The following is an 18,872-nucleotide window of genomic DNA, read 5'->3' on the forward strand; positions in this document are numbered from 1 at the left end:
CCTTTCAACAGTTTGAAGATATAATTCCGCTCTCTATTGGCCTGTACAGTTTCTTTTAAGAACTATAGTGATTCTTTAATGGATATACCTGTGTGGGTTACAATCTTTTTTACTTCTTGTTTTTAGAATTTTCTATTTGTCTTTAACTTTTGACAGTTTTATGTGTCTTAGAGAAGGTCATTTTTGATTGAGATAATGGGGTGATCTATTAGCTTCATGAACTTGGACATCCAAGTTTCGCCCCAGGTTTGGGATATTCTGAGCTATTACTTCTTTAAATAAACTTTCTTCCCCTTCTCCTTTTCTTCTCCTTCTGGAACTTCAATTTTGCAGTGCTCCTTAGATCGCATAGGCTTTCTTCACTCTTTCATTCTTTTTCCTTTGTTCTCCTCTGACTAAGTTATTTTGAAGTTCCTGTTACCGATTCTATCTTTTGTTTGGTCTATTATACTGATGTCCTCTATTGCATTTTTTGTTTCATTCAATGAATTCTTCAGCTCCAATATTTCTGCTTGGTTCTTTTTTGTGTTTCTTTTTCTTTGTTAAATTTCATTTTGTTCATGTATTATTTTCCTGATTTCATTGAATCGTCTCTAAGTGCTTTTTGTACCTCATTTCATTTCCTCAAGATAACTATTTTGAATTTTTATCAGGTAAATAACAAAACTCCATGTCTTTGGGCCTGGTTACTGGAAGATTATTGTGATTTTTTGATGATGTCGTGTTTCCTTGATTTGTTGTATTCTTTGGAGTTTTCTATTGCTGATTTTTGAATTTGAAATAGGAGTCACCTATTCTAATCCTTAATAACTGTCTTTAAGGGAAAAAATCTTCATCAATCCTGCTATAAACTCTGAAGCTTTCTTAAACCTTATATGGATATACCTCCTCTCCATGCTTTTTGTTCTCTCTTGTGGCATAATTTTTAATCTTGTACGTCTTCATTCGATCTTACAACAAACCAGGCTGGCTGCTAATAGCCTGTTTTTGTTTTGTTTTGTTTTTTCTGCATGGCATGTGGGATCTTAATTCCCTGACCAGGGTTTGAACTTGTATCCCCTGCACTATAAGTGCATTTTAACCACTGGACCACCAAGGAAGTCCCTGATAGCCTCTTTTTTGTTTTCTCATAAGTGGTGCTAGAGTTCACATTTGTGGTTTTTGTTTGTTTGTTTGTTTGTTTTTGTCCCTTGCCATAGTCCATCTTCTGAGCATACTCCCTGTCTACCAGGACTTACTTTTGCTTTTACCCTTGAGAATATGGACAAGCAGCTGGTTTCAGACTGAGATAGATGACGACTGGGCACTCAGGACATTGGGAGTGCTTGCAGGCCAGGTGGGGGGATCTTCCAGTGAGGTTTTCTCAACAGAAAAAATCCTGTGTGTTTGTAGTTGATTGATTTCCAAACAGAATATCAAGAATGCCAATATTATCACCAAATGTGCTTCATTCTGAGGCCTCTTCTCTTAGCTGCTATCTCACTGTGTGCTCACATGACTTCTTCACTGTGCACACACAGTGAAGGAGGAAGAGAACAAGTTCTCTGGTCTGTTTTCCTGCTCAGTCACTTCAGTCGTGTCTGACTCTTTGTGAACCCGTGGACCACAGCCCGCCAGGCTCTTCTGTCCATGGGATTCTCCAGGCAAGAGTACTGGAGTGGGTTGCCATTTCCTCCTCCAGTGATAAAGTTTTCTTATAAGAACACTAATCCTATCAGACTAGGGAACTGTCCTCCTGAGCTCCTCTAACTGTAGCTATTTCCCAAAGGCCCCATCTTCAAGTACCATCACACTGAGAGTTAGGGCTTCACCATATGAATTTAGGAGGGAAGACAAATACTCATAACGTTAGGCAATATTCAGGTAAGTGTCACATGAATTCTTTACATAATGACAACTTCCTAGATTTACCACTAAAAGGAGCTTACTAAGGAGTATTGGCAACAGCAGGCACAAAAGTATATAATGGGTCTGTTGTACATACTTGTAAAAATGTATGGCTTTGGTTAAAGAAATGATGGAACAAAATGAACAGGTAAGTTTGAATCTCAAATTAAACAGTGAAGATTCCAAATAACAACAGTTAACTCTTACTACAAGTCATTACTTATACTGCCCAGAAGTAAATTTTAAAACCAACTGCCTATATCTATATTGTTACTTATCTGTCTAGTGATATATATATCTTGGCATGGATGCCTTATAGGGTTTTCTGAAAAGTAAACTAGTTGCATGATCATGGATTGGAATGGTTTAACTATTTTTAAAACACAAATGTTGTTACCTAAAAAAATTCATGTTAAACCTCAGTTACAGCTAAGTCTATGAGCCCCATCTAGAGTAACCTTTAAAACAAGAAACTTCTAAGGAGTACTAATAACATAAGTGAATAAAACATTGGTCAATAGACAATGAAATCATTTTAATGGTGCCATGAATAGTCCAATGGAGAAAAGGAGCAAGTAAAATTTTGCTATGTAAAGTGAAGTCAAATTTTAAAGAATTAAGGAAGAGGGATTTCCCTGGTGGTCCAGTGGCTAACACTCCATGCTACCAATGCAGGGCCCTGGTTTCAGTCCCTGGTCAGGGACCTAGATCTCACATGCCACAACTAACGAACATGTGGGCTGCAACCAAGACTTGGTACAGCCAAATAAAAAAATAAATAATTAAAAAAAATTTTAAATTGGAGGTTTACATTGTTGTGTTGGTTTCTGTAATACAACAACCTGAATCAGCCATAACTATATATAGACACATATACATACATACATATATATATATATACACACACACATACATATACCCCCTTCCTCTTGAGCCTCCCTCCCATCCCTACCTCCCCATCCTACCCCTCTAGGTCATCATAGAGCACTGGGCACCAGGCTGGGCTCCCTGTATTATATAGCAGCTTCCCACTAGCTATCTATAGTGTATATATGTCAATGCTACTCTCTCAGTTCGTCCTACTCTCTCCTTCCCCTGCTGTGTCCACAAGTCCATTCTCTATATCTGCATTTCTATTCCTGCCCTGCAAATAGGTTCATCAGCACCATCTTTCTAGATTCCAAATATATACATTAATACACAATATTTGTTTTTCTGACTTACTTCAGAAAGTAAGTATAACAAGATCTAGTTTCATCCACCTCAGTTCAGCTCACTCACATTCATTCCTTTCATGGCTGAGTAATATTCCATTGTATATATGTACCTCAACTTCTTTATCTCTTCATCTGTTGATGGACATCTAGGTTGCTTCTATGTCCTGGCTATTGTAAATAATGCTGCAATGAACACTGAGGTACTGGTATCTTTTTGAATTGTGGTTTTCTCAGGGTATATGTCCAGTAGTGGGATTTCTGGGTCATATGGTAGTTTATTCCTAGTTTTTTGAAGAATCTTCATACAATACATATTCTTTAAAAGGGAGGACTCAAATGTACAACAGTTTACCCTTTGCACAACATATGTGTATCTGCCTCAGTTCACCCTTTGTACTAATCAGATACACTATTACCCTATATTAAGTATACTATATCAAATTTTTTAAGGAGATGCAGGCCATAGTCTCTAAAATTAAGTAATTTAGGAGAGTTAATTAACAAACTGAAGCCCCCCTGCTTTGATTAATCTTGATTGAAGACCAGTTGATCAACATATTCTCTTCTATCATTCATTCTTTATTACCCTTGCTCTTGACCGACATTGGAGCTGGTTTAAGTCATTTACCTTTTGGGACAACCTAACATTTTATCTTCAAGGGGTTTGAGCCCTTTGTTGCCTTGCCATTATGAGTCACTTTTACTGTAATTGTTGTCCATTCACTGCTATCATCAGACATGGAATAACTAAAAGAGATCCCAGTGGATCATCTGAGTGACAAATATATTCTATCCTGCCTCCATTATGAAGCAGAAGCTCTAACTTCTCATGATAATCAGAGATAGTTATGCCCACTAGTATAGTAACTCCTTTCTTTGCTTTCTCCTCTATCAAAATGAGAAGACTAAAGTTACCACTGGTAGGTGTAGTTTCAGGTTAGGTAGAACCCTTAATGTGTTTCCTGGTGGAAGCATTCCCCGTGAGAAGCAGATTTGTGTATGTAGAAATAAGAAATACAAATTTTGTAAGTGAGTCACTGAGTTGGTTCCAAGACATGCATTCTAGATATTAGAAATGCAATGCTACATATCATTTGTTGATATCTAAGTAGATATTATTCATTGTGAAGGACAATATCCCAACATTGCAAGGTGTTGTCCTCTGTCTGGTGCCTTAGCTGTGCCTTGAACCAGCCATTCAATCAGTTTATTGGACCAGTTAATCTTGAGGTCTATGGTATATTAGAGGACCAATGGGTCCTTGTGGTCTTGTGGCCATTGCCACACCTTCTTCACCATAAAATGGATCCCTTGAATCAGGCATTTTGTAAATTTCACATTATGATGCCAGCAGAGAAAGCAAGCTAAACTCATATCTGGATAAGGTGTCAATTCTGTTAAGAGCAATTCACACTATCCTCCATGGCAGAAAGGTCTGAAATAATCAACTTGCCACCAAGATGCTAGCTTGTTTTGGTAGGTACTCCATGTTTTTGAGCCCATGTATAGCATCCATCCTTACCATCATGGCTATTCCACTTGTAGGCTCATTGTGCAAACACTGAGGTGGCCAAGGATGGAGGCTGGCTGACATGGACAGGACAAGTCAGAAATCAGGTTATTCAATGTTAGGCATCAAATATGTCTGCCACACCTGGACTCAAAGGTGTCTTTGCTAAATGGAGTCACCAGTCTCATATCCATGACATTGCCAGCAGCAACAGCAGCATGTCTTCCATCTCATACACACATTATACATATCTAACAAGTCAATCTAATTGGCAGAAATGAATTTACCATCAGAACTCTAACTGCAGTTAGGAAGATAGAATGGAGGTTGAGCTAATCAATCCACAATATTTACTATTATTTATTAGAAATGGATGTATTTTTACCCATAAATACAATTAGCTTATTATTTTAAATTATCTTTACAAGATTTGTGTTAAGGCTATGCTAGTTTCATAAAATTAATTGAATCTCTACGCATGTTTGTACAGGTATTATATCTGAACTAAGCATTATGGACTATGAGGGGTATGCCTTGAGGTATGCCTTGAGGGGTATGCCTGCTTCTTGTCTATATAATTTTGGTGGCCTAAGAGTTGTTTTTAAGTCTTATGGCCTAAATTGACCCTGATGACGTAGAATTATTTTCATCCTGGTGGTCCAAGGAGTGGTATAAGTCTTTTTTACAGGCTTATGGTTTAACAGTTCCATTGTTTCAAAAACAGACTTGGTTTCAGTCAGCAACATGTGCCAATAACCACACCTGCACTTCTCATGCAGATGTAGTTTTCAGATTTGCCATAGACTGTTTTTGTTTTTTCTTTCTTGCTCCCATATCTCCCCATTTCTTTAATGTGGATTAACTTGAGGTTGTCAGTCTTCTGTGGAAAAACCACATTAAGGTAATCTTTGACCTGAGTATTTTATTTAATACTAAATTAGTCTGATTTTCCCATGATACATTTTAATAATTTGAAACATTTCAATGGGTATTTGTCCTTCCAAAGATCTCTCAATCTTATTTTTTACAGTTTGAGGTTGAAATACAGTTGGATTTTCCAACCATAAACTATTCCCCTTTATTTCTTAAAAAAAATTTTTTATTGGTGTATAGTATGGCAACCCACTCCAGTATTCTTACCTGGAGAATCCCCTGGACAGAGGAGCCTGGAAGGGCTACAGCCCATGGAGTCATGAAGAGCAGGGACATGACTGAGTGGTTAACACGTTCACATTTTATAGTTGATTTACAACATTGTGTTAGTTTCAGGTGCATAGCAAAGTGAATCGAAATCACTACAGAGTATTGAGTATAGCTCCCTGTGCTTCCTGGATAGCTCAGTTGGTAAAAAATCTATCTGCAATGCCGGAGACCCTGGTTCTCCAGTGGGAAGATCCACTGGAGAAGGGATAGGCTACCCACTCCAGTATTCTGGCCTGGAGAATTCCTGTATAGTCCTTGGGGTCGCAAAGAGTCGGACACAACTGAGTGACTTTCAGTTCACTCCCAGTGCTATACAGTAGGTCCTTATTAATCTATTTTATATATACATATACATGATACTATATATATATAGTATTGTGTATATGTCAATCCCAGTCTCCCAATATTCCCCTTTATTTCTGCTTGCAAACCAGCTAATTCTTTCTTGAGCTATTCTTGTCAATTGAATTACTCAAGCTCTTCAGAGAAACAGAACCATTAAGATATACATATATATATATATATGTTATATGTATATATTATAGATAGACGGTGACAGAGAGAAAGAGAAACACACACACACACAGAGAAATTTCTTGTAGGCTTATGCTATTATGGAAGCCATGAAGTCCCTCCATCTGCTATCTGCAAGCTGAAGGACCAGGAAAGCCAGTGATGTAACTCAGTCTGAAGGACTAAGAATTGAGGGGCTGATGGTGTAATTCCCGGTCTGAATCCCAAAACTTAAGAACCAGGAGTGCTGATATCCAATGACCGGGGAAAAAAATGAGTGTTTTGTCAAAGTAGAGAGAGTGAACTGCCCTTTCTCTGTCTGTCTGTTCTATCCAAGCCTTCAACAAATTGATAGATGCCTACCCACATTGGTGATGGTAGTTTTCTTCACTCAGTCTCCTGATTCAAATGCTAATCTGTTCTGGAGACTCCCTCACAGACACACCCAGAAATAAAGCTTTATCAGCTATCTGAGCATTTCTTATTAGCCTAATCAAGTTGACGCATAAAATTAACCATCACACCAATCAAAGCCAGCAACTATTGATGAACAATGCCATCACTATGACAAATAGTACTAACATCTTATTTTCTAGATTCTTCCCCATATTTTCCCACTAGCATTGCTTTCCAATCTCTTGGAGTTACAAATTCCTTAATTATATATGCTGAGTCTATTGCAAGTTACAATTTCACCACATTTTTGCCATTGAAAAATCCTACCACAAAACCACTTAGCCAATGTCATATTTCAGAGTTTTGTTGTGGCAGTACTCTACTTCCAGTACCAGTTTTCTGAAGTAATCAGGTTATAGTAAGCTAGGGTTTCCCGGGTGACTCAGTGGTAAAGAATTCACCTGCCAAGCAAAATTTTTATCCCTAGGTTGGGAAGATTCCTTGGAGAAAGAAATGGCAATGCACTCCAGTATTCTTGCCTAGAAAGTCCCATGGACAGAGGAGCCTGGCCGGCTACAGCCCATGGGTTTGCAAGGGGTTGGATAGGACTTAGTGACTGAGCATGCACACACATACAAACGTATGTTAACAAATAGTCCTATAATCTCAGTAGCTTAACAGAACAAAAGTATGCTTTTAACTCACACAAATTACTCTATGGATTCAGGTAACTCTCCAGAGTTATCAGGTTTATTTGAATTTGAGAAGCTATAGCATCTGAACACAAAAGAAAGGTGGTAAGAGAGTTGCATATTACCAATTAAGTGTTTTTACCTGGAAACAAAAGATATCACTTCTGTTCACAGCCCCTTGGCCAGAACTCATTAGGTGGCCCTTACCAATTACAAGAACACTAGGAAATATATCCTTGCAATTACGTGGACAGAGGAGCCTGGTGGGCTATGGGGTCACGAAGATTCAGACATGACTAAGTGACTAACACCACACACACACAACATGCATAAAATAGAAGAGAACCAAACATTTTTGAGCTTTCGTAATGTATACTTCAGATACTACCAGAAGCAGTATAGCTTATAGGTAAAGAGCACATCTGGAATCACAAACCTTAAATTCAAGCCCTAGCTTCGCTATTTGCCACCTGACAAATGGCTTAACCTCTGAGTCTTCGTGTAGATAATAATACCTATCTAACTGGATGGGCTTCCCTGGTGGCTCAGTCGGTAAAGAATCTGCTTGCAGTGCAGAAGACCTGGGTTCGATCCCTGGGTTGGGAAGATCCCCTGGAGAAGGGCATGGCAACCCATTCCAGTATTCTTGCCTGGAGAATCCCCATGGACAGAGGAGCCTGGAGAGCTGCAGTCCATGGAGTCGCAAAGAGTCAGACACGACTGAGCAACTAAGCACATCTAACTGGATAAGTGTTTATCTTAAATGATATTATGCTTATACAATGCTTGGCACAGTTCCTGGCACACAGGAAGCATTGAATCAATTCTATATGCTGCAGGGTGCACAATGACATGGTGACCCACTAAGCTGTGATTATGACCATTAACATCTGCAGCAGATAATCTCACTGACATCATGGCAGTACCACTTGTAACATACAGATTATGACAGTTCTCTGTCATTTACCAGTTTCTGACAGACTGGGAAATTATTGACACCATTGCAACCTCTGCAACAGACTAAAGACTATGATGATTGGAATGTATTGACAAGAAGAAAATTAATGTGATAGAGGCTATTTCATTTTGCTGAAACATCATAAATTTTGTAGAACAATGGTCATTTACTATAATCAGGAGCTTTTCCAAAATTACAAGCTAAAATAGAAATTTGAAAAGGAAATACAGAGCAAAAGCAAGCAAATAACACTGAAGAGCCTCTCAAAAGAGCTGTTTGTATCATTCTTTTATCTGGCTTCTGCAAATGCTATATTATCATATCTTCTAAGTAATTTTATCCAACCGTTATCTGTCAGCAATTAGGATTTCTTTTAAATTAGAACCAATCCTTTTAATCATTGTATCACAAAATGTTGACCGTGGTTTTCAAAATAATAAAGTATGTTTAGCAATACAGAGCTCAATAAAATACTTATACCTGAAGATAAATATTTAAAGGTCCATTTTTGTGGCATTAATGTAAAGTATTTTTAAAACATAATTTTGTTTGATTTTATCATTTTAATGTTTTGAATTTCGTGTAGGTTTTAAACATACATAAAATTTTAGAAGAGAAATAAACATATAATTTATCATTAATAGATAAATATTTATAATCAATATTTTACCAGAAAGGGTGCATTGTTTAAAGAGTATGGAAATCACTCTTCTAATTCCAAGTTTCTAAAGTGTGTTCCTCAAAATGCCTCTGTGAAATACCAAATGATCTACGGGTGATTTCAAAGAAAAAATCATGTTTATTGCATCCATTTCACAAAGACTATATACAATGATGGAGAAAGAAATGGCACCCCACTCCAATATTCTTGCCTGGAGAGAGGAGCCTTGTGGGCTACAGTCCATGGGGTCTCAAAGAGTTGGACACGATCAAAGTGACTTAGCATATGCAATAATAAATAAAACTTCATAACTCATATTATTGGAATGATGTTTGGCCCTTTTGGTGGAAGAAATGTATACTACAAATAGAAATTTTTCTGTGAAATGACTCTAAATTAAACATATGTTTGATGCTCATGTCACTGAATATTCAGGTTTATGCAATATATTAATTTTTCTGGGGCTTCCCTGGTGATCCAGTGGTTAGCAATTCGCCTTGCAATGCAGGGGACACTGGTTTGCTCTCTGATCCGGGAAAATTCCACATGCCTTGGGGCAACTAACCCCATGCACCACAACTACTGAGCCTGCACTCTAGAGCATACAAGCCACAACTACTGAGCCCAAGCACCACAGCTACTGAAGCCTGTGCACCCTAGAGCCCATGCTCTGCAACAAGACAAGCCACCACAATGAGGAGTCCGTACACCACAGCTAGACAGTAGGCCCTGCTTGCCACAATGAGAGAAAGCCCAAGCACAGCAATGAAGACCCAGCACAGCCAAAAAATAAAAATATATTTTTACTTTAAGGTGATAAGTTAATTATAAGTTTTAAGCTTATATTAATAATAAATGATAATAAAATATATTTTAAACTATATATCCATATTAAATTAAAAGTTTTCAAATTTGTATATTTCTTCAATCTGTGATCAAATTTTCTTCCAGAATTATAAAATTAGCCTGTGTTTACTGAAAACAAGTAAATAATATGTTGATCTTATAAAAATATATATAATTTCACCCCTTTTCCTTCTTCACCTGCAAACTCCAGATAACCTTCTATGTATTATTCCACACTTTTCTCATATTCAGTGTGTGTGTATGTATTTAGCTCAATATATCATGAATATTTCTTCTTCATTAACATAGATATAATTCTCTGTAGTACAGAAAAGAGAAGAGAGATCTTCTAGCCTTGTCATGTTGTTGAGAGCTTTGATTAGTCTTATAGGATGGGAGGAGAAAATGCATAAAAGATACATGAGCAGTCTGGCCATATTCCAGTGAAGTTCAGTATCCTTGAGACTGGCACTTTCCCTGCAGTTCAGTTATTAATAATATGATCATCTTCCTCCTGTTCCTCTGGCCTAAATAATATCCAACAACTTGGAGGTGAGACAAAATGACAGCCAATGAATAACAAATTATGATGCTTCAAAATTGGGTGGGGGCAATTTTATAAGTAATGTTAATGGGCATTTTCTTGACTACTAAAGGAGTTAGGATACTTTTCCTATCATTATTTATTTCTTTTTTTGTTTCTTTTTATAATATTTCTTTATTCATTTATTTATTTTTGGCTATGCTGGGCATTCATTGGTGCATGGGGGCGCTGAGTGAGGAATACTGTCTAGTTGCAGTGCACAGGCTTCTCATTGTAGTGGTTTCTCTTGTCATGGAGCATGGGTTCTAAAGCACGGACTCAGTAGTTATGGCACATGGACTTAGTTGCTCCACAGCATGTGGGATCTTCCTGGATCAGGGATTGAACCTGTGTCTCCTGCACTGGCAGGCAGATTCTTTACCACTGAGACACCAGAGAAGTCCTGATTATTTATTTCTCTTTTTTTTCTTCTTCTTTTTTTCGGTCATGCCATGCAGCATGTGGGATCTTTAGTTCCCCAAGTAGAGATTGAATCTGTGCCCTTTGCAGTAGAAGTCCTGGAGTCTTAACCACTGGACTGCCAGGGAATTCCCTCCATTCCATTTTTAAAAAGAGGAACCAGGTTTGGAGAGTTTAGGTAACTTGGTCAAGATCAACAAATAGTAAGCAGGAGAATGAGAATTTAAATTTGTGTTAGTCAAATTAAAAGCTAGCTTTGGCTCAAGTGGTAAAGAATCCGCCTGCAATTCAGGAGACCCAGGTTCCATCCCTGGGTCAGGAAGATCGCCTGGAGAATGGAATGGCAACCCACTCCAATATTCTTGCCTGGAGAATTCCACGGACAGAGGAACCTGGCAGACTACAGTCCAGGGGATCACAAAGAGTCAGACACAAGTCAGACACGATTGAGCGACTAACACACTTCAATTTCTAGTTAGTTAAATTGGATGCAAACTATCAGTTCAGTTCAGTTCAGTCGCTCAGTCGTGTCCGACTCTTTGAGACCCCATGAATCACAACACGCCAGGCCTCCCTGTCCATCACCAACTCCCAGAGTTCACCCAAACCCACGTCCATCGAGTCCGTGATGCCATCCAGCCATCTCATCCTCTGTCGTCCCCTTTTCCTCCTGCCCCCAATCCCTCCCAGCATCAGAGTCTTTTCCAATGAATCAACTCTTCGCATGAGGTGGCCAAAGTACTGGAGTTTCAGCTTTAGCATCATTCTATGCAAACTATTGATAGAGAATATATATATATATATATATATATATATATATATATATATATTCTCTATATATATTCTCTCTATATATATATGTATGTATATTTTGCTGATGCTTGTCTTCTGAGATGTGGTAGGGATGAAAGTGAAAGATCCCCAACCAAAGAGAAAGATGAGTTGCAATTTCTCATAATTCTCCAGAATATAGGCAACTTTGGAAAAGGATAAGGGTACATGAAATAATTTCAACAGCCTAGGGTACCACTTGATGCAAAGAACTGACTTATTAGAAAACCCTGATGCTGGGAAAGATTGAAGGCAGGAGGAGAAGGGGATGACAGAGGATGAGATGGCTGGATGGCATCACTGATTTGCTGGACATGAGTTTGAGCAAACTCCAGGATCTGGGGATGACAGGAAAGCCTGGCGTGCTGCAGTCCATGGGGTCACAAAGAGTTGGACATGACTGAGTGACTGAACTGAGGGGTACCACCAAAGAAACTGGGGCTTCCGGAAAACTGTGTCTAGTTAGAAAAGGAATAGCACGACCTTAACCATGTGTAACCAGATGTTACAACAGCACCAGCACAGATTAGTGATAAGAATTTCATCCAAGCTGTTTAAGAGAGAATACCATTAAGGCTTCTATCTTATGAAGCCAGCCAAGTCCTGTTTTTATGAAAATTAGCAAAACATTCAAGGTCCAGGCTATCCAAGCACATTGAAGACCTCCAGATATCCAGGATTTGAACAACTTAACTACATTAAAAATAACTAGACAGGGCTTCCCTGATGGTCTAAAGGTTAAGAATCTGCCTGCCAACACTACAGGGGACATGGGTTTGATCCCTGATCCTGGAGCATCCCACATGCCACAGAGAAACTAAGCCCATGCATCACAGCTACTGAACCAACATGCCCTAGAACCTGTGCCCTGCAACAAGAGAAGCTATTGCAATAAGGAGCCTGCCCACTGCAACTAGAGGGTAGCCCGCTCTTGCCGCAACTAGAGAAAGCCCGCGGGCAGCAACGAAGACCCAGCACAGCCAAAAATAAATAAATTAATTAAGTTTTTAAAAATGACCAGACATTCAAAGGCTGATTTGCTAAGGCACAGTAATCTGCCTTATAAATCATATAGCTAGAAACCAACTGTATACTTTAATTTCAAAAGTAATAGCAGCATCGAAACTCAGAATGCTATCTCATACTCAAATTGCATCAGCCAGCATTATGCCTAAGTCTTAAACATTTCATATATGTTAGGGAACAACCTAGTGATTAAAAGGGGAAAAAAATCTCATTGTAATACCACATTTGTTTAATGTGGTCCTTACCAAAGATCAGGACTCATTTCTAAGTCATTAATTTTCAAACCAGTATTTTTTAGAGACTGGGAAATAAAAGAGCGACTCAACAAGACAGTAAGATTATTTTACTCTTAAATTTAAAAGCCTAGATATAAGCAAATGAAGGCTGGTATGCTGGTATCATGAGGTTATCAGGATATTCCACTAGGTGATTATACCACAACTTATTTATTCATTCTTCTATTATAAATATTTGGGCTGTTTCCAGTTAGGAGTTATTATTAATAATGCTACTGAACATTCTTTTTCACATCTACTAATGCAGCTATACCACCTGATCTGCCTCTTGAGAAATTTGTATGCAGGTCAGGAAGCAACAGTTAGAACTGGACATGGAACAACAGACTGGTTCCAAATAGGAAAAGGAGTTCATCAAGGCTGTATATTGTCACCCTGTTTATTTAACTTATATGCAGAGTACATCATGAGAAATGCTGGACTGGAAGAAACACAAGCTGGAATCAAGATTGCCGGGAGAAATATCAATAACCTCAGATATGCAGATGACACCACCCTTATGGCAGAAAGTGAAGAGGAACTAAAAAGCCTCTTGATGAAAGTGAAAGAGGAGAGTGAAAAAGTTGGCTTAAAGCTCAACATTCAGAAAATGAAGATAATGGCATCCAGTCCCATCACTTCATGGGAAATAGATGGGGAAACAGTGGAAACAGTGTCAGACTTTATTTTTCTGGGCTCCAAAATCACTACAGATGGTGACTGCAGCCATGAAATTAAAAGACGCTTACTCCTTGGAAGGAAAGTTATGACCAACCTAGATAGCATATTCAAAAGCAGAGACATTACTTTGTCAACAAAGGTTCATCTAGTCAAGGCTATGGTTTTTCCTGTGGTCATGTATGGATGTGAGAGTTGGACTGTGAAGAAGGCTGAGCGCCGAAGAATTGATGCTTTTGAACTGTGGTGTTGGAGAAGACTCTTGAGAGTCCCTTGGACTGCAAGGAGATCCAACCAGTCCATTCTGAAGGAGATCAGCCCTGGGATTTCTTTGGAAGGAATGACGCTAAAGCTGAAACTCCAGTACTTTGGCCACCTCATGCGAAGAGTTGACTCATTGGAAAAGACTCTGATGCTGGGAGGGATTGGGGGCAGGAGGAGAAGGGGACGACAGAGGATGAGATGGCTGGATGGCATCACTGACTCGATGGATGTGAGTCTGAGTGAACTCTGGGAGTTGGTGATGGACAGGGAGGCCTGGCGTGCTGCGATTCATGGGGTCGCAAAGAGTCGGACACGACTGAGCACCTGATCTGATCTGATCTGATCTGGGTAGTGGTTCTTACCTGGGATGTGTTGATCGTCCCAGGGATTGGAGAGTACAACTGGTATTTAGAAGGTGAGGGCCAGATGTTAAACATCCTATAATGTCTGGTACTACCCAGTACAAATAAAGATCATCTCTCCACAAAATATTAATACCATCTTTTCCTTTGACAAACACTACTACTCTTGGGTATATACAAAGGAGTATTTATGGATCATATGGTATATATATGATAAACTTTACAACTAGTGAAAAAATTTACACTGGTTTATTGTTTGACATTCTTTACAACACTTGGCATTCCTAGGCTTTGTTATTTTTTTCCAGTTAAGTGGGTAAATAATGATTCCTTCTTTAGTTGCTTTTGTCTTCTTGCAGTTCTTTTTTTAAAAATTATTTATTTGTTTATTATTTTTGCCTGTACTGGGTCTTTGTTGCTGCATGGGCTTTTTTTCTCCAGTTGCAGTGAGCTGGGGCTACTCTAGTTGCAGCACACAGGCATCTCATTGCTGTGGTTTCTCTTGTTGCAGAGCATGAACTCTAGATGCACAGGCTTCAGTAGTTGTGGCACATGGCTCAGTAGTTGCAGCTCCCAGGCTCTAGAGCACAGGCTCAGTAGTTGTGGTGCATGGGCTTAGCTGCCCTGTGGCATGTGATATCCTCCTGGACTAGGGATGAAACCCGTGTCCCCTGCATTGGCAGGTGGATTCTTTACCACTGAGCCACCAGGGAAGCCCCTGAAGTTCTTGAGGAAGAATCCCTAAATGCTGCTGCTGAAGCTATCCTTACCACAAATAAACTGGAGCACATTTTCTATGAGTCCCAGGATCAGTAGAACATCACTCAAGAGAAGCTATCAGAGAGGATAATGATGCCTTATATGAAGAGGTTCAATATTCTAAGATGAAATGGCAAAGATGAGTAAAATGAATAAGAAGGAGGAGAAGGAAAAGCAGATTCTACAAAAGACACATTCAAGAAAATTAAGATATAACCCACATTATCAAAGAAAATGTTTGTTAATCATATATCTGATAAAGGACTTGTATCTAGAAGATAACAAAATAACAGCCGTTGCTGCTCAGTTGCATCTGACTCTTTGCGACCCTTTGGACTGTAGCCTGCCATGCTCCTCTGTACATGGGAATTCCCAGGCAAGAATAGTGGAGTGGGTTGCCATTTCCTTCTTCAGGGGATCTTCCTGGCCCCAGGATTGAACCTGTGTCTCCTGTATCTCTTGCATTGCAGGTGGATTCTTTACCACTGAGCCATCAAGGAAGCCCCATAAAGACCTCTTTGAGGTCTCAATAATCAAGAAACAACTCCATTTAAAAATAGGTGTGCGAGCTAAGTCACTTAAGTCATGTCTGACTCTTTTGTGACCCTCTGGACTCCCACCAGACTCCTCTGTCCATGGGATTCTACAGGCAAGAATACTGGAGTGGGTTGCCATGCCTTGTTAGGTCACCTGCATTGGCATGCAGATTCTTTACCTCTAGTGCCACCAGGGAAGCCCTAAAAATAGGCAAAGGAGGGCTTCCTAGGTGGCTCAGTGGTAAAGAATCCACCTACCAAACAAGAGATGGGGGTTTGATCCATGGATTGGGAAGATCTCCTGCAGAAGGAAATGATAAAAATAAACAAAGGGAAAATTAAGTAAATAACAAATAAAAACAGGCAAAAGATCTGAATTGACATTCTTCCAAAGAAAATATAAAAGTGGCCAAATAAGCACAATGAAAAGAAGCTAAAAATCATTAGTCATTGCAAAAATATAAATCCAACCACAATGAGATATCCACTTCTATTAGGATAAGATAGCCACATCTATTTTTTTTCCTTTTAATTTTTTTTGTTTTTTTTTTAAATTTTATTTTATTTTTTAACTTTACAATATTGTATTGGCTTTGCCATATGGGAGAGGGAGAGGGTGGGATGATTTGGGAGAATGGCATTGAAACATGTATAATATGATATAAGATAGCCACATCTATTAAGATAAACAAAGACAGAAAATAGCAAATGTCGCCAAAGTTCCAGAAAAATCCCCTTCTCCTCCTGCCCCCAATCCCTCCCAGCATCAGAGTCTTTTCCAATGAGTCAACTCTTCGCATGAGGTGGCCAAAGTACTGGAGTTTCAGCTTCAGCATCATTCCCTGCAAAGAAATCCCAGGGCTGATCTCCTTCAGAATGGACTGATTGGATCTCCTTGCAGTCCAAGGGACTCTCAAGAGTCTTCTCCAACACCACAGTGCGTTACTGCCTAATAATAGTTCCTGGGATACAGAAGCCCGCCTGGCGAGGGGCAGGGCCAGAGAGCCGAAGCACACACGCGAAGCACACACGCGTAAAGTCTTTGTAGCTTCGCGACGGGGCGGAGCCTTAGGGCGGCCCCCTGGGGCCGAGTAACATTTAAGGCCCGAGCGCGCAGTTTCTTATTCTTTTAGCTTCGGACCCGGCAAGCTGGCTTTTGAAAGTGAAGAGGGTACGCAGTCACCTAGCAATGTCTGGTGAGTCGGGTCAGCCTCAGGCTGACCCATCCCAGGCTGGGGTCGATATGCCGCACCCTGAGAGAAATGGGGCTGCGGTCCCGAGAGGTGTGGTCCGACGGGTCGGTGCCTTAGGGCGCCGGTCCTGGATCCAAAAGGTTTTTGAGCAAGTAATAGATTCACCTCGCCGGTGGGTCACCCCATTGGAGGTGGTTCCTGTTGCAGTTTTGGCCGTCCAGAGATACCTGTTAGAGGATGAGCCACGCGACGTGAAACCTAAACCTCCGCTTTACTGCTTTGATGTGACAATCTCAGACGGGGTGTACCAAGAGAAGTGCTACCTGGACCCCAGCCTGAATTCTCTCGTATATAAAAATATCCTCAAAGTTGGCATAGAAGTGAGAATTTTCAGAGTCTCGTGCATTTACAACGAGAAAAGAATAGGCCAGGGAATCTTGTGCATAGATAACGTTCTCTGTGGGGAGTTGCTGGAGTCTGTTTCTCTAGAAACTCCCTTCAGAAATAGTGCGCACCGAGAGGTCCCCGAGAGACCTTTAAGAGGCGAAAAAAGTCATTACCTGCCCCTGTGGAATAACGAAGATCCGTATGGAGATATCTGGCTAAACAATAAGCAACCAAAGGAGCACGAATTTAACCGTAAGTAATTGGAGGGAATGCCGGGGGGGTTAAAAAATAGTTTTTAGGAATTCACTTTAATGGAAAAGGAAACGAAGGTGTTTGGGTCTTGTTAATTATAAGCCGGGAGTGGTAAGAGACAAGCTTTGCAGGGTGACGGAGACGGTCGCTTAATGAAATTTGCACAGCTTGTGTCTTGGGTTGATTGTGAAAAGGGGCCATTTCGGCAAGTGGCTTGCATGTGGTTTAAATTTAATCTGACGAACGTAGTCTCATTGCAGTCATTGTTCCTCACGTGTTGGTTATACATTTGACGGAGTGAAATTCATTTTAGTTCTATTCCCATTCCAGTCATGGAAGTAGTACTTTCTGTGTTGTTGGAAAGATTTGAATTCGGCATAAAAGTTGTAAAAATTTGGGGTTTGCCTTTTTAAACTTTGATTCAAAAAAGGATGTTCCAAAAACAGTCTTAAGCACTGTCTATATGAAGTAGCTTAATTTTTCAACAACTGAATATTTTCACTACTCTCGTTTTAAAGATGAGGAAAATCAATGTGGCAGATATTTGCACCAAATTTAGTGAACTACCAAAATAAACTTCATGTTTTACTTAAAGTATTTTGAATATCTCAGATTGTCCAGATCTGAGGGGAGAGAAAAATTCAATAACCTGAATGATACATTATTGGCTCTAAAAGTCATTTCTCTTACTTATTCTATTATCACATAATTAATCCTAAAACAGGTGTTGATAATGCTTTCAGAGAACACTCACACATACACCTTGATTGTTGATTCTTGCACTTTCAGCAGATTTTCAGAACAATACAAAAGGCTTCCATTGTGTTCTCATAGTTGGTGTATATCTTTATTGTGTCTAGTTTTGTAAAAACACACATGGGTGCTATTTCTTCTCAATTCCAATAATTATACAACTACTGAGCACCACTGCCAATATGCATTTTTTATGAATTAGATAGAAAGACCCAGAATGTGATTATGTCATACTGTTATGTATAAATTCCACCGAGTGTACAGTTTAGGGTCGGGAAGATCCCCTGGGGAAAGGATAAGCTACCCACTCCAGTATTCTTGGGCTTTCCTGGTGGCTCAGATGGTAAAGAATCTGCCTGCAATGCAGAAGACCTGGGTTCAGTCTCTGGGTTGGGAAGATCCCCTGGAGAAGGTAATGGCTAACCACTCCAGTATTCTTGCCTGGAAAATTCTATGGACAGAGAAGCCGGGCGGGCTACAGTTCATGAGGTCACAAAGAGTCAGACATGACTGAGTGACTTTCACACTTCACTTCACATACAGTTTAGGGGGTGCTGATGGAACATATTTGAAAGATTTAAAAGCAGTTCTTCATGGATAGAGATAGTTGATATTTAATGACTCCTGCAGTAAATCCAGTAAAAACCCACCATTTCATTTATTCATTCAA

The sequence above is a fragment of the Bos javanicus genome, chromosome X, assembly GCF_032452875.1.
Source record: "Bos javanicus breed banteng chromosome X, ARS-OSU_banteng_1.0, whole genome shotgun sequence".
In the NCBI taxonomy this organism is placed as follows: Eukaryota; Metazoa; Chordata; class Mammalia; order Artiodactyla; family Bovidae; genus Bos; species Bos javanicus.